The 14178-nt window shown below is 43.4% G+C and overlaps 1 long non-coding RNA gene across 1 annotated transcript; it reads right to left on the reverse strand.

Annotated features, from left to right (window-relative positions):
• Positions 1-1455: 1455 nt before the first annotated feature.
• LOC148773722 (uncharacterized) lies at positions 1456-11876 on the reverse strand. Its single transcript, XR_016036524.1, has 3 exons — positions 11638-11876; positions 7158-7271; positions 1456-1600 (listed from the first exon to the last, which is right to left on the reverse strand). It is a non-coding gene; the product is annotated as an uncharacterized LOC148773722 (long non-coding RNA).
• Between the last annotated feature and the right edge of the window lie 2302 nt (positions 11877-14178).

The following is a 14178-nucleotide window of genomic DNA, read 5'->3' on the forward strand; positions in this document are numbered from 1 at the left end:
AATACTGGAGTGGGCTGCCATTTTCTCCAGGGGATCCTCCCAACCCAGGGACCAAACTCATGTCTCCTGCACTGGCAGGCAGATTCTTGACTCCTGAGCCACCTGGGAACAATAGGATCGGTTAATTTGAGCCAAGAATGATCATCAAAGAACCAGGACCAAGACAACTCCCTGATGAAGAGTTGCAGAGCGCGTGACATCGCCTGCACAAAGAGAAGAGAAGGACGTTGGAGATCTCTATTAAAAGTTTTCAACAACAACAGCAGCAAATCACCAAGTCAAACGCAAAACATCTGTGATGGGAAGTGTCCTAGAGACACAGCAGTCATCTCCATTAAAAACATCCAAACCAAACTATAACTGGTTTTAATCGTAAAGGATTATGGAGGAAATGTAATCTAGAGAAAACGTGCTTCTGCTCTGAAATCAAGCTCCAATTTCTTCACTTACTTGTTATGTGATTTAGTGTTTTGTCGTGCACAATTCCCAAGCCACGGTTTTATCACCTCTAAATGGAGCCCTTTTTTCAAGCTATGCCATGTTATAAGAAAGATCGCTGTCAAACTCACAGATTTGCTATGGAGATCAAATGAGAAGGCCTAAATAAAAGCGTCACACAAATAAATTGTCTTATAATAATTAATCATAGTATTATTAGTGGACTTGGATATTTTCAGTGAATTTGAATAAGTGTGTCCTTTGTTTAATTTATACTGGTGTATGGTTGCTTTACAATGTTGGGTTAGTTCTACTGTAGAGCAAAATGAATCAGCCATCCACACACATATATCCCCTCCCTCTTGAACTTCTCTCCCATTCAGGTCACCACAGAGCGTCTGAGCGCCCTGTGCTCTCGGGCACGTCCTCATCAGCCATCGCCTCACAAGAAGTACCCATCATGCACGTGTGTCAATCTCAGCCTCCCTTTGCCTCCCGCTCCCTCTTTCCGCCCGGGGTCCATTTACCTGTTCTCTATGTCTGCGTCTGTATTTCTGCTTTGCAAATAAGACCACCTATACCCCTTTTCTGGATCCACATATATGCATTAATACACAGTATCTGTTTTTCTCTTTCTGACTCACTTGACTCTGTATGACAACCTCTAGTTCCATCCATTTCTTTACAAATGACCCAATTTCATTACTTTTTATGCCTGAGTAATATTCCTGTGTATATATATACACTGGATATTACTCGTGTATATATACAAATATATACCACCTCTTCTTTATCCATTACTCTGTTGATAGACATTTAGGTTGCTTCCATGTCCTGGCTATTATAAATAGCACTGTTTTGAATACTGGAGTGCATGCACCTTTCTGAATTATGGTTTTCTCTGGGTATAAATGTGTTTCTTAAAGTTTAAACTACATAGAGAGATAAATAGTGAAACTAAAGTTGCTCAGTCGTGTCTGACTCTTCGCGACCCCATGGGCTGTAACCTACCAGGCTCCTCCGTCCATGGGATTTTCCAGGCAAGAACACTGGAGTGGGGTACCATTTCCTTCTCCAGGGGATCTTCCCGACCCAGGGATTGAACCCGGGTCTCCCACATTGTAGGCAGATGCTTTACTGTCTGAGTCACGAGGGAAGCCAGCTAGATAGATAATAGGATACAAAGAGATGATAGATATGGATGTATTTATGAAAGCAATGAACAGTTTTCTAAATGCTATCAAAACAAATTCTTATAGAATAGCAAAATTTCTAACAGAATCTTGTTTCACAACTTTGTTTTACAGATGAGCAAACTGAACTTTAGGTGTGTTTAATGAGCTGCCTAAAATTGTTAGTAAAAGACTAAGGCTAAACCCTAGGTTTTCAGACACCCAGCTTGTGCTCTTTCCACAGAACTGGCATGCTAATTCTGTTAGCAGTGACACTATCAGAGCTCTCCATTCAGACGGTCACTATTTGAAAGACAGATAAACCCAGCACTTTCTCAACACTGCCCAGATACATCACAAAACTTATCTTGATATGAACCCGCACAAGGTAATGCAGGATTGGTGAATGTGATGCATGATTATCTCCACTCTCTTTCCTCTTTCATGGGCCAAAAAGCAGCTTCTTACTCTTGAAAATAATAGGCCCAACAAGTACTACCAATCAGCCAGCGTTGCCGTGTTAGATGAAAATCGTTTACACATCTCGCTGTGCTTAGTCGCTGTCGCGTCTGACTCTCTGAGACCCCGTGGACTGCAGCCCGCCAGGCTCCTCTGTCCACGGGATTCTCCAGGCAGGAGTACTGCAGTGGGTTGCCATGCCCTCCTCCAGGGGATCTTCCCGACCCAGGGATCGAACCCAGGTCTCCCGCATTGCAGGCGGATTCTTTACTGTCTGAGCCACCAGGGAAGCCCTCCCACCTCTTAGATATATTGGAAAGATACTGAAATGAGAAACAGCAAACTCCAATTTCTGAAACTGCTAGTCATGTCACACCAGGCAGGCAAGATAAGGGTATTTCCTCATCTGCACAGTGAGGCATTGAACTTCCCAGTTCCAATATCTTCTACCTCTATGGCTAATGTCTAAGACAGCTTAAGTTAAATGCTAGAAATAAGATCATAACTGTTGCAGATAAAAGTGGATGAGAAAAAAGTATCTCCTTTGTGATTTATGACATTTTCTTATTTTCAAATCAGATAATTACCAGTACAATAACTAATAGGTCTTAACCAAAACAGCATAGACTGACACAAAAAACAAACCAGACACATAGATCAATAAAGCAGAATAGAGAGCACACAAATAAACTCACCAACGCACAGTCAATTAACCTAAGACAAAGACCAGCCAATGGAGAAAAGACAGTCTCTTCACTAAGTGGCGCTGGGAAAACTGGACAGCTACCTGTGAAAGAATGAACCGAGCGCGTGTCCTCACACCATATTCAAAAATAAGCTCAGAATGGTGTAGAGACAAATATGAGATCTGAAACCATAAAACTCCTAGAACGGAATATAGGCAGATTACTTTTGACGTAAATCATAAAAATATTTTCCAACTCTGTCTCCTAAGGCACAAGAAATAAACAAACACGTGGGACCTCCTTAAACTTAAATTTTTGCACAGCACAGGAAACCACTGACAAAACAAAAAGACAGCCTAAGACACAGGAGAAAGTATTTGCAGAGTATAGTAACAGCTACAGATTACTATCCAAAATATATAAACCGCTCATTTAACTCAACATCAAAAAGCAAACAACACCCACCCAAAAAAAATGGGCAGAAGACCTGAATAGACATTTTTCCGAAGAAAATATGTAGATCCATGGAATCCTCCAGGCCAGAATACTGGAGTGGTTAGCCTTTCCCTTCTCCAGGGTATCTTCCCAACCCAGGGATTGAACCCAAGTCTCCCACACTGCAGGCAGATTCTTTATCACCTGAGCCACCAGGGAAGCCCAGATGGTTAACAGGTACTTGAAAAGATGCTCATCATCTCTAATTATGAGATAAATGCAAATCAAAACAACAATGAGCTATCACCTCCCACCTATCAGAATGGCTATCACGGAAAAGTCTACAAATAACAAATATTGGAGAGGAGGGGAAAAAACGGAACCCTTGTACACTGGTGGTAGGAATGTAAATTTGTGAGGCCACTATGAAAGTAGTATGCAGGCTTCTAAAAGCTAAAAATAGAGCTAACATACAACCCAGAGAATCCACTCCTGGGCATATACCTGAAAAAACAAAACCACTAATTTGAAAAGACACATGCATGGTTCATAGCAGTATTATTTTCAATAGTCAAGATATGGAAGAAAGCTAAATGTCATCCATCAACAGATGAATGGATAAAGAAGATGTACTACATATACACAGTGGAATATTGTTATGTTAGTCACTCAATCGTGTCTGACTCTTTGCAACCTATGGACTGTAGCCCACCAGGCTCCTCCGTCCATACGATTCTCCAGGCAAGGATACTGGAGCAGGTTGCCATTTCCTTCTCCAGGGGATCTTCCCAAACCAGGGATTGAACTCAGGTCTCCTGCATGGCAGGCAGATTCTTTACTGTCTGAGCCACCAGGGAAGCAATGGAATATAACTTGCCATGAAAAAGAATGAGATTTTGTAGTTTGCAACAACAGTTAGTCTTGGAGGATATCACACTTAGTGAAACAAGTCAGATAGGGAAAGACAAGCACCCCATATTGTGATTTACACGTAGAATCTAAAAGATAAAGCAAGTGAATGGTTATGACAAAACAGAAACAAACTTGCAGATATGGAGAACAGACCAGTGGGCACCAGCAGGAAAAGGAAGGGGCAAGAGAGGGGCAGGGGATGAAGAGAAACAAACTATCGTGCACAAAACAGATGATCGACAAGGATATACTGAGCAGCACAGCGAGGCACAGCCATTATTTTGTAATAACTTTAAATGGAATATAATCTATAAAAACACTGAATCACTATGTTCAGTTCAGTCACTCAGTTGTGTCTGACTCTCCACGACTCCATGAATCACAGCACACCAGGCCTCCCCGTCCATCACCAACTGCCGGAGTTCACTCAAACTCATGTCCATCGAGTCGGTGATGCCATCCAGCCATCTCATTCTCTGTTGTCCCCGTCTCCTCCAACCCCCAGTCCCTCCTAGCATCAGACTCTTTTCCAGTGAGGCAACTCGTCGCATGAGGTGGCCAAAGTATTTATACACTTGCAACTAATATCACATTGAAAATCTACTATACTTCAACAGAAAAGAATAATTGAATCTACATTAGGTACGGTAGGCCAAGCATTTATAACAAAGAAACCTCAAAATGCAACAGCCCAAACACATAAAAGTTTAATTCTCTCTCAAAGAACAGCCCAAGTACCATGTTTCTCTTTCACATGGTCTTTCAGGGACACAGGCTGATCGAAGCTCCACATCTACAAGTTTCAAGATCAGTCTCGTTGTGGCCTGTCCAGCCTACTGGAAGGGAAGAGTGTGTGTAGACATCACATTCACCAGCCTAAAGCAGTTGACTCCAAATTGCTTACATATGAGCAAGAGAGATAAATCCTTTGAGTCCCTACTTATAAATCCCCTGAACTCCACAGAGACCTGGCGATCGGAAATCTACTCAATATGATCCCAGGAGGCAGGCTTCCTGCTTGTGATTTATGACAGCGATTCATAGGAAGCAGTTCTCTTTGAGCCATAAATGGAATCCACAGCTCTGGAGAGATGTTTTCCCTGGCAATGGAGGCAGAGCAGTGAGCAATCTGACTGGCTAAGACAGAGCGATACTCGATAGAAGCACGTTCATCTGTTACACTTGGCACGGCTGCGAATGCACAAGGCTGCTGTTTGTATCTCTTCTGTAGCTCCTCCACCACCTCATTCCAGCAGATCCCTCGTCACCGAGCTCTTCTACTTGTAAAACACAGCAGATGGAATGCTAAATCTAAACTGGAAAGTCGCTTGCATTCCTCGCTGTCAAAACAAACCATGGGCCTCCTGCTTCTCAACTAAAATCCACCAAAAGCAATGAGACTATTTCAGAGTGAGACCGAGCACACTCATCCAAGCTGATCTTAGGGAGATTTTTTTTTAAGCATTGGTGTTGGAAGATGAATGGGTGAACTCAAGTAAGAAACAAGTATCCTGAATTAATGAGAATTTATTGGCATTTTAATTGCAATTGTTGTATGACAAATATCAAGCCACTAAATGCCAATATTCCTCAGTTGTGATCTATGCTAAACATTAATATGTATTAAGATTGTAACAGTCTTTATTAATCATTTAGCATGATGTTGGCCAATATTAATATAATGCATATCACAAATATAAGCCACATATGTAGTTAAAATTTTCTAATAGTCACATTTAAAAAGGGGGAAAGAAATAAGAGGTTAATCTTAATAATATATTTTATTCATCCCAATGTATCCAAAATACTACTATTTTAATACGTAGCCAACTCTTTTTCATAGTAAGTCTTTGAAATCTGTTGTGTATTTTACATTTACAGTACGTCTTTCCACTAATTTGGACAAGCTATGGTGCAAATGTTCATTAACTACATGTTAGTAGCTACCATATTAGTCAGTACAGGTTTAAAATCTCTTAAGAGTTTCTTTTTTTTTTTTTTCCAGAACTTGGGGCTTATGTAAAAGCTAGAGTGATAAGGAAGTGTGCTAAGTATTACAAAGTAAATAATTGCCTGTCTCTTGAACTCGAACCCTTCCCCCAGGCCCACAGTGATTAAAAATGCATGTGTTTATTCAGAAGTTATATATTTTGAGTAGTATCCATGGCCAAGCATACCATAGACACTAAATCCTTAGCCTGTACTTTCAGCCCAAATCTTAATTGTTACTAACAGGTTCTAAATGGACCAACTAACTCCTCAATCCTGTCACATGTTTTGTTATAAAAATGTGTGTGTGTGTGCATGCACGTCTGTGTGCTCCGTCACTCAGACGTGCCCGACTCTTTGCAACCCCGTGGACTGCAGCCCACCAGGCACTTCAGTCCATGGGATTCTCTAGGCAAGAACACTGCAGTGGTTTGCCATTTCCTACTCCAGGTGATCTTCCTGATCCAGGGATCCCAGGAAAGAAAATAAGACTGGATGGTAGCCAGAGTTTTGAGAAGTCCCAAAATGTGGCCAGTTGATGACCTGGCCCAAAAGGCAATCGTATTTTGGAAAAACAGAAATTCTGGGAGCCAACTTTTAGAGACTGAAGAGCACAGCCAGATGCTCTCCAGGGTCCAAGCGCCTCACAGAAATGTACGAGTCAGGTCACACTAAACAGAGTAGTGCCACAGGAACGCCCCATCTGAAGGTCTTCACGATGAAAATTCATCTAACACTGCGTAAATTCTTGGGTCTTACAGGGCCTGAGGGTTGAGCCTCCTCTTCCTGATCCCTGATATCTCATTACCAGCTGGAAGAAAATTTCCCACGGTATACAAAACCAAGGAACATCAGCCAGGATTTAAGAGAAAACATAAAACCGCAGAAGAACCAATTTCTGTGTTAGCCCTTCATAGCTGAGCAATCTGAGAAGTGACTCGGCCCTCCCCAAGACTCCTCCTAGGTAAATAGCAGTTAATGCATTTGACAAGGGCTAGATTGTGTTACTGACTAAATAAACTCAAAGATGATTTATTAAGAGAGCTACTTCCCACAGCAATCTCACCTAAGTTGAACAGTGCCAATAAATGCAAGCTGAAAATGAGCACTTTGCGCAGAAGACATACAAATGGTCCTGTCCCACGTGAGTCATGAGCAGCCTCTTCAGCAGCACGTAATTCTGGTAATAAAAGCAAAACGTTCACTTTAGATAAGTATTCAAAAATGTCATCCAAAGAGTACAATGGGTCTACAGCCAAGAAACATTTATTCAGCCCATTATTTCCTTGAAAACAGTATCACTGAGATGCTGAGACTCACAGGAAGCATCTTGAGTGCCTGTAAAGATATATGCCCCCTTAGCCAGACAGCGTTATATTATTCTTCCTGCGAGACCAACGTGGAAACAAGGTGCGTGTGCACGGTCAGTCACTCAGCTGTGCGACTCTTGGCACACCCAGGCTCCTCCGTCCATGGGATTCTCCAGCAAGAATACTGGAGTAAGTAGCCACTCCCTTCGCCAGGGGAGCTTCCCAACCCAGGAGTCAAACCCAAGACTTCTGTGTCTCCTGCACTGATAGGCAGACTCCTTACCACTGAGCCACCTGGGAAGCCTTAGGAAACAAGGTAAGGAAAGCCCAATTCATTACCGAGTCTTTACTAGGGAAAAGGAAACAAAAACCTTCTCCAAAAATTTACAAGTGAAAACAAAAGAGAACCACCCAATTCCCTGAGAATCATCTAATTTGATGGTCCTGAAATGTATAATTTTTCTAACACAGTTTAACCTCTGTCTCTCAATTTTCCCATCTAAAATAAGAATAGTGGTGCTGACATCATAGCTTTCTTGTTAAGATCACAAAAATCGAGGTAAAGAGCTTAGAAGAAAGCCCATTGGGTTATCCCATTGCACCAGCAATTAAAATAAATAAATTTTAAAAAAAGAAGGCCCAGCACACAGAAAGCATTCAATAAATATCAGCTATTACTTTTATAACTAAAGATAGATCAACAGAGAGAGTAGACAAAGTTGCACAGTCAGGGGTTATGCAAACATATATATATCTGTTCTTTTTTGGGTTCTTTTCTACTATAGATTATTATAAGATATTGAGTACAGTTCCCTGTGCTATAGGGCTGATCCTTGCTGTTTATCTATTTTATATGTAGCAATGGGTAATGTTAATCCCAACCCCCTAATTTATCCCTCCTTCCATTTTCCCCTTTGGTAACCACAAGTTTGTTTTCTACATTTGTGGGTCTATTTCTGCTTTAAGAATGCGTTCATATATATCACTTTTTCTAGATTCCACATATAAGTGATATTGTCTGACATCTGTCTCTCTGTTTGACTTACTTCACTCAGTATGATAATCTCTAGTTGCATCCACGTTGCTGCAAATGTCATTATTTCATTCTTTTTAATGGCTGCATAATATTCCATTGTATACACATACCACACCTTCTTTATCCATTCGTCTGTCGGTGGACATTTAGGTTGTTTCCATGTCTTGGCTACTGTGAATAGACAGCGCAAGTTTGGACTGCTCTAAATAGTCCCTCAACCCAGCAATCAACTCCTCTATCTTATAAAACACTTTGTTTTTACAAAGCTGGCCTCAGGAAACAAAACAAGACTGTGTCTTTGCCAGGTTTGTCTGGATACAGGGAAACCCCAAACAGGTATTCAATTAATGAAGGGGCCAAAAGGAAGCATGGTCTTTAAAAACAAGAAAATAGATGAGGTTTCAACTTCTACCAACTGAATAATAATAGATGGATGTGGGTAGACTGCAGTTCAACAAACACCACCAAAAAACAAAACGAAAACCTTCCCACCCTTGAGGCCAATTGATGTCACAGAGAGAGAGTCTGTGGTTTCATTAGTTGAAGAGAAAGAAGGAAGCGCCCCAGCTTCATCTCGAACAATCCACTCAAGCCAGCAGCACGCAGCAGAGCCTGACCTCCAGAGCAGAGACACCAAGCCCGCACCGGACCTTGGTTTCCTTGGCCCCTGCAATGCGGTATGTTTATGCAGCCAGGTCCTGACTAGTGAAACGTGGAACAGATCTGAGATAAGCCGGTTGGAGGCCCAGCTTAAACACAGGCACATAACTGTCCACACCATCGCTGTCTGAAGACGCTTAGAACCCTAGATGACAGAGGCCGACCTTGCAAGTCCGTGCTTGAGAACCGAAATGAGAAACTTCTGTTATCGAAAGCCGCTAAAACTTGGCAATTGTTGTAGCAGCTAGTGCTACAGTTTTTCACTTGTTGACATCAGTGGTGATTTAAACCTACTTGAATTCCTATCTGAAACTTCTTTTGCTGATATGACCAACACTGCCTTCATCTCCGTCACATGCTTGCAGCCCCGAGAAAGAAATGACAGATGTGAACTCGCGTCCCACTTGACTGAAGCTTATTTAATTGGCTTTCTGATGGTATTCAGACTGGTACACGCCCATGGCAAGGGGCTCCTTGCCTGGGAGATTGTCAAGATCTTGATGGACTCCTCTCTCCTTCTTCCCACCTCCCATCTGGACCACGAAACTGAGTTTCTGGTTGGGATTCCCTTCTCCACACAGTAGTAACAATCAGGCCCTGCTTCAGGCCTTCAGGTGACTCCCCACCGGCATATCACAGTCCGGGCCCTGGAGCTTGGCCTGCAAGGCGCTCCACGATCGGGCTGTAAAAGCACCTCTCGCCACACTCCCACTGGGTTTCTATACTCCAGCCACTCTGCTCTTCATTCAGCCTCCTGAACATAACACGCTTGTCCCTGTCTCAAGAAACTAATACTTTTCTTCTTCTGTTTCATCCTTCAAATGTCATCACCTAAGAGAATACTTTGGATCCTCCCCCACAGCTAAACTAGTGGCTCCCAAAGCCAATGCTTATTGCATTTCTATTTCCTTCAGAGCACACATCAGTATCTAGTCTCATTGACTTGGGTTTAGTGTCTGAACGTCCCACCCCATCCACCTCCAGTGGATGCAAGCTCCATAAGAGTTGTTTTCCCAACACTCTGTCCAGTACCTGGTGCCTCATACACCCTCCAAAGAATATATGTTAACTTACTGATGAGATCTACGAACACACTTGCCCCAATGTGTTCACCCACAAAAAAAAGTTCTCATGTTATTTTGAAGCCCCTGAAAGTCACACATGTGTTAGAACGTGCCTAGAGGTCCAGTGGCTAAGAACCACCTTGGGTTCCATCCCTGGTCGGAGAACTAAAATCCCTCCTGCCAAGGGGTAACAAATCCCATGTGCTGCAACCAGCATGCCTGCCCACTGCAACGAAGATCCTGCGTGCTGCAGCTAAGACCCAACGCAGCCAGGTAAATATTATAGATAAACAAAAGCCACATGTGTGTTGCCTAAGGATCTATGAACCTTAAGTTAATAAGCGTAGAAATCAAATATATTATGGCCAGATCCGGAAGCTGGGCTAGTTCAAACCAAACTTGGGCGAGAAGTTTCGGAATCCTTAGTTGTTATCCATATCTTCTAAATATCATTGATTTTCTTTCTAATCATTGCAACAGTTATACCAAATGGGGAACTGAGGTCTTCAAATATTTTTCTCGAATTATCTATTTCTTCTTTCAATTCTGTTACTTTTTGTTTCCTATATTTTGGGATTCTGGTGTGAGATGCTTATATGTTTATATTTGTTTTGATTTCTAATAAGCTTTTAATAATTTTTTATTATTATAAAATGCTCCTAATGCAAGGGGCTATTATAGTCTTTATTTGGCTCATTTAGCATAAGTATTCATACTTGATATGAATCTGAAAGATGAAATATTAAGATGCTTAATTATGGAGTGCTGCCCTAGACTTCACCGGGGGCATGACAACATATGATATTTGCACCGAATTTCCTTTAAAAATTCCAAAAACAGCTGACTATAAGGGTTTCAGATAAGGGATGTTGGGCCAATCATTGGCTTGAGATTTAAGTAGGTACCAGGCACCAAGCTAAAAGTATCATAGGTATCTCAACATTTAGTCTGCTGGATTAGCTAGAAAAGGAAGCCACGCTTGAGTCACCGGGTCAAGAGGAGCAAGTGGCCTCCAGCTGCTCTGTGAGATGAGGCCAGACCAGCCGCACAGCCCAAGAAGCTCAGATTGTCCATCTATTCTATCGCAGGCGTGTCAGGCCCATACACAGGCAGAATCCCAGGGAGAGGAAATCTCTGCTGGACTTCCCTCGGTGGCTCCGTGGTTCAGAATCAGCCTTCAGTGCAGGGTTCCGGGATGCAGTGCCCAGTCCAGGCAGATTTCAGATGCTGCACACTGAGCGACCAAGTCCACGCACCACAACTACTGAAGCCGTGCGCCTGGAAGCCGAGCTCCACGAGAGAAGCCGCCGCCGTGAGAAGTCTCTGCGCCACAAGAGGGTAGCCCCTGAGCTAGAGAAAGGCCCACACCACAGAGACCCTGCACAGCCACAAGGGAAGAAAGACACCACTGCTTCCTCCCTCCGGGGGCACCGCCCCCAAGGCATCACTCCCGGGAGCCCAGCTCCAAAAGCTCACGGCTGCTGTCGCCCAGGTCTGAGGCGCTTCCTCTCGCCCCATGGCTCCCGCTTTCCAACAGGCCAAGGACCTCAACACGAGGTAGCCGTCCTTATGTTGATTCAGGAATCATTTGGCTGCTTCCTCCATGAGGTCAGCTGCTGTCAGCATGGAGTCAGAGGGTCTGAGCGAGAGCCTTCACATCTCTGGAAACCTGGAGGACTGCAAAGGTGCACAGTGCATGGATTCAGAGTTCACTTCTGAATGTGCGTGCGTGTGTGTGTGTGCGTGTGTGTACGCATATATGGGCTTCTCAGGCTTCCCTCATAGCTCCGCTGGTAAAGAATCTGCCTGCAATGCGGGAGACCTGGGTTCGATCCCTGGGTTGGGAAGATGCCCTGGAGCAGGGAAAAGCTGCCCACTCCAGTATTCTGGCCTGGAGAAGTCCACGGACTGTATAGTCCCTGGAGTCGCAAAGAGTCCGACCCGACGGAGTGACTTTCACTTTCATGAGCTTCTCAGGTGGTTCAGTGGTAAAGAACCTGCCCGCCAAAGCAGGAGAGGTAAGAGACAAGGTTCAGTCCCTGGGTTGGGAAGACCCCTGGAGGAGGGCATGGCAGCCCACTCCAGTGTTCTTGCCTGGAGAATCCCATGGAGGGAGGAGCCTGATGGGGTCACAAAGAGTCGGACACAACTGAAGCGACTCAGCACACATGCATATATATTCATGTTTAAAATACTGTCATAAAATCAGCATGCACACTTAAATATCATATCAAATTGAAATGTTCTAAAGACAACATTATTTGTAAAGCAACAAAAAATTGAATTTTATAGCGACCCTGGAATAAAACTTCTGTCATTTCTGTGTTCAGTTAGACTTCCTGTAACGGTGTCGGTGATGACAGAGGCGGTAACCCGGCGATGGTCTGTGCTTTTCACTCCAGCCTATAAGTGTCCACAGCAGACACAATTATGAAACTGACTGGATAGTTACTAAATATGTGAGCTGGGATTGTCTTATGTGCAACCGAAAGAAAACAGAGAAACAAACTGAATGCAGTCATTTTGTGCATGACCTTCAATTTCATATATTCTTGTTTAACGTGTAAGTTGATTTTTATTTTTTCATTTTTTGTCTGTGCCTCGTGGTACACGGGATCTTAGTTTCCTCACCAGTAATTGAACCCATGCCCCTTGTAATGGAAATGCAGGTTCTTAACCACCGAGCCACCAGGGAAGTCCCAATTTTATACCTTCTTTAGAACAGTATGGTGATTTTCCATTTATTAACTTTTATTATATTTATGAATTTAGAAGATAGAATTATTCCAATAAAATAGTGCTGTCTCATACCCAACATCTAATCTCAACTTTGGTTTGACAGAGCTCAGTGTTTTCAGCCTTCTACCTCTGATGTGAGCCGGGGGATGGGGCTGGGGGATGTTAGCCGTAGGAGTCATAGCAGCTCCCCGATCTTAGTAACTTAAAGCATCTCACAGTTTATCGTCTCAGACTCTCTGCAAGTCAGAAGTCTGGACCCAGAGTAACTGAGTTCCCTGCTCAAATCTCCCAGGCTGAATCAAGGTATCGGCTAGGATTGACCTGCTTCTTCCAACCCCACTCAGGCCACTGTAAAATTCAGTTCCTTATTATTTGTATCAGTTTGCTATTGCTGAGTAATGAATGAAACGTTAGTGGCCAAAACAAGCCCATCAGAAAAACAAGCTTTCAGAAATGCAGGCGTGGTGTGCTGGGCTCTTTGCTCAGGGATTCAAGGAGCAAAATCTGGGTCAGCTATGCTATATGCCTTCTGAGAGGTTCTGGGAAGCACCTGCTTCCATACCCGCCCTGGCGGATGGAGAGGCAGGTCTCTGTGGGCACAAGCGTCTGCTGGCTCTGCTCTCAGCTCCCACGGGCCACCCTGATCCTTGCCGTATGGCCCTGTCTGTCTTCAAAGCTGGTGGCTTAGAGTCTTCCTGGTCCCGAATCTCTCACACTTCCAATCTCTGTCTGGGGGAGAGTTTCCTGCTTATGTTTTCCTCCAGAAGTTTTATGGGCTTAGGACTCAAGTTGAAAGTCTTTAATCCATTTTGAATGTATCTTTGTGCATGATGCAGTCCAGTCTGACTCTCTTGCACGTAGCTGCCCTGTGTTCTCATAAGGAGATGGCAGCAGAGTCAGAAACAGAGAAAAGGTGGTTCCCAGCGGGGAGGGAGTGGGGGAGCAAAGAAGTAGCTGAGAGCGGGGAGAACAGCTGAGAAATAGCTGAGGTGTGAAGAGACGCGCATCCAGTTGCGAAATGAATGAGTCGGGGCGTGAGGTGAACAGTGGGGGATATAATCAACAATTATGTAACACCTTCCTGTGGTGACAGAGGTAACTAGATTATCATGGTGAACATTTTGTAATGTACAGAAATACTGAATCACTGTGTCGTGGAGCAGGAACTAACAGAGTGCTGTGGTTCAATCACACTTTAAAATCAAACAAACTCACTCATAGAAAAAGAGATAAAATTTCTGGTTATCCAAGGGGGTAGAATTGGGTAAACACAGTTGA

This window comes from Moschus berezovskii, chromosome 26, assembly GCF_049115385.1.
Source record: "Moschus berezovskii isolate FMDL1 chromosome 26, NW_MosBer_1.0, whole genome shotgun sequence".
NCBI lineage: Eukaryota > Metazoa > Chordata > Mammalia > Artiodactyla > Moschidae > Moschus > Moschus berezovskii.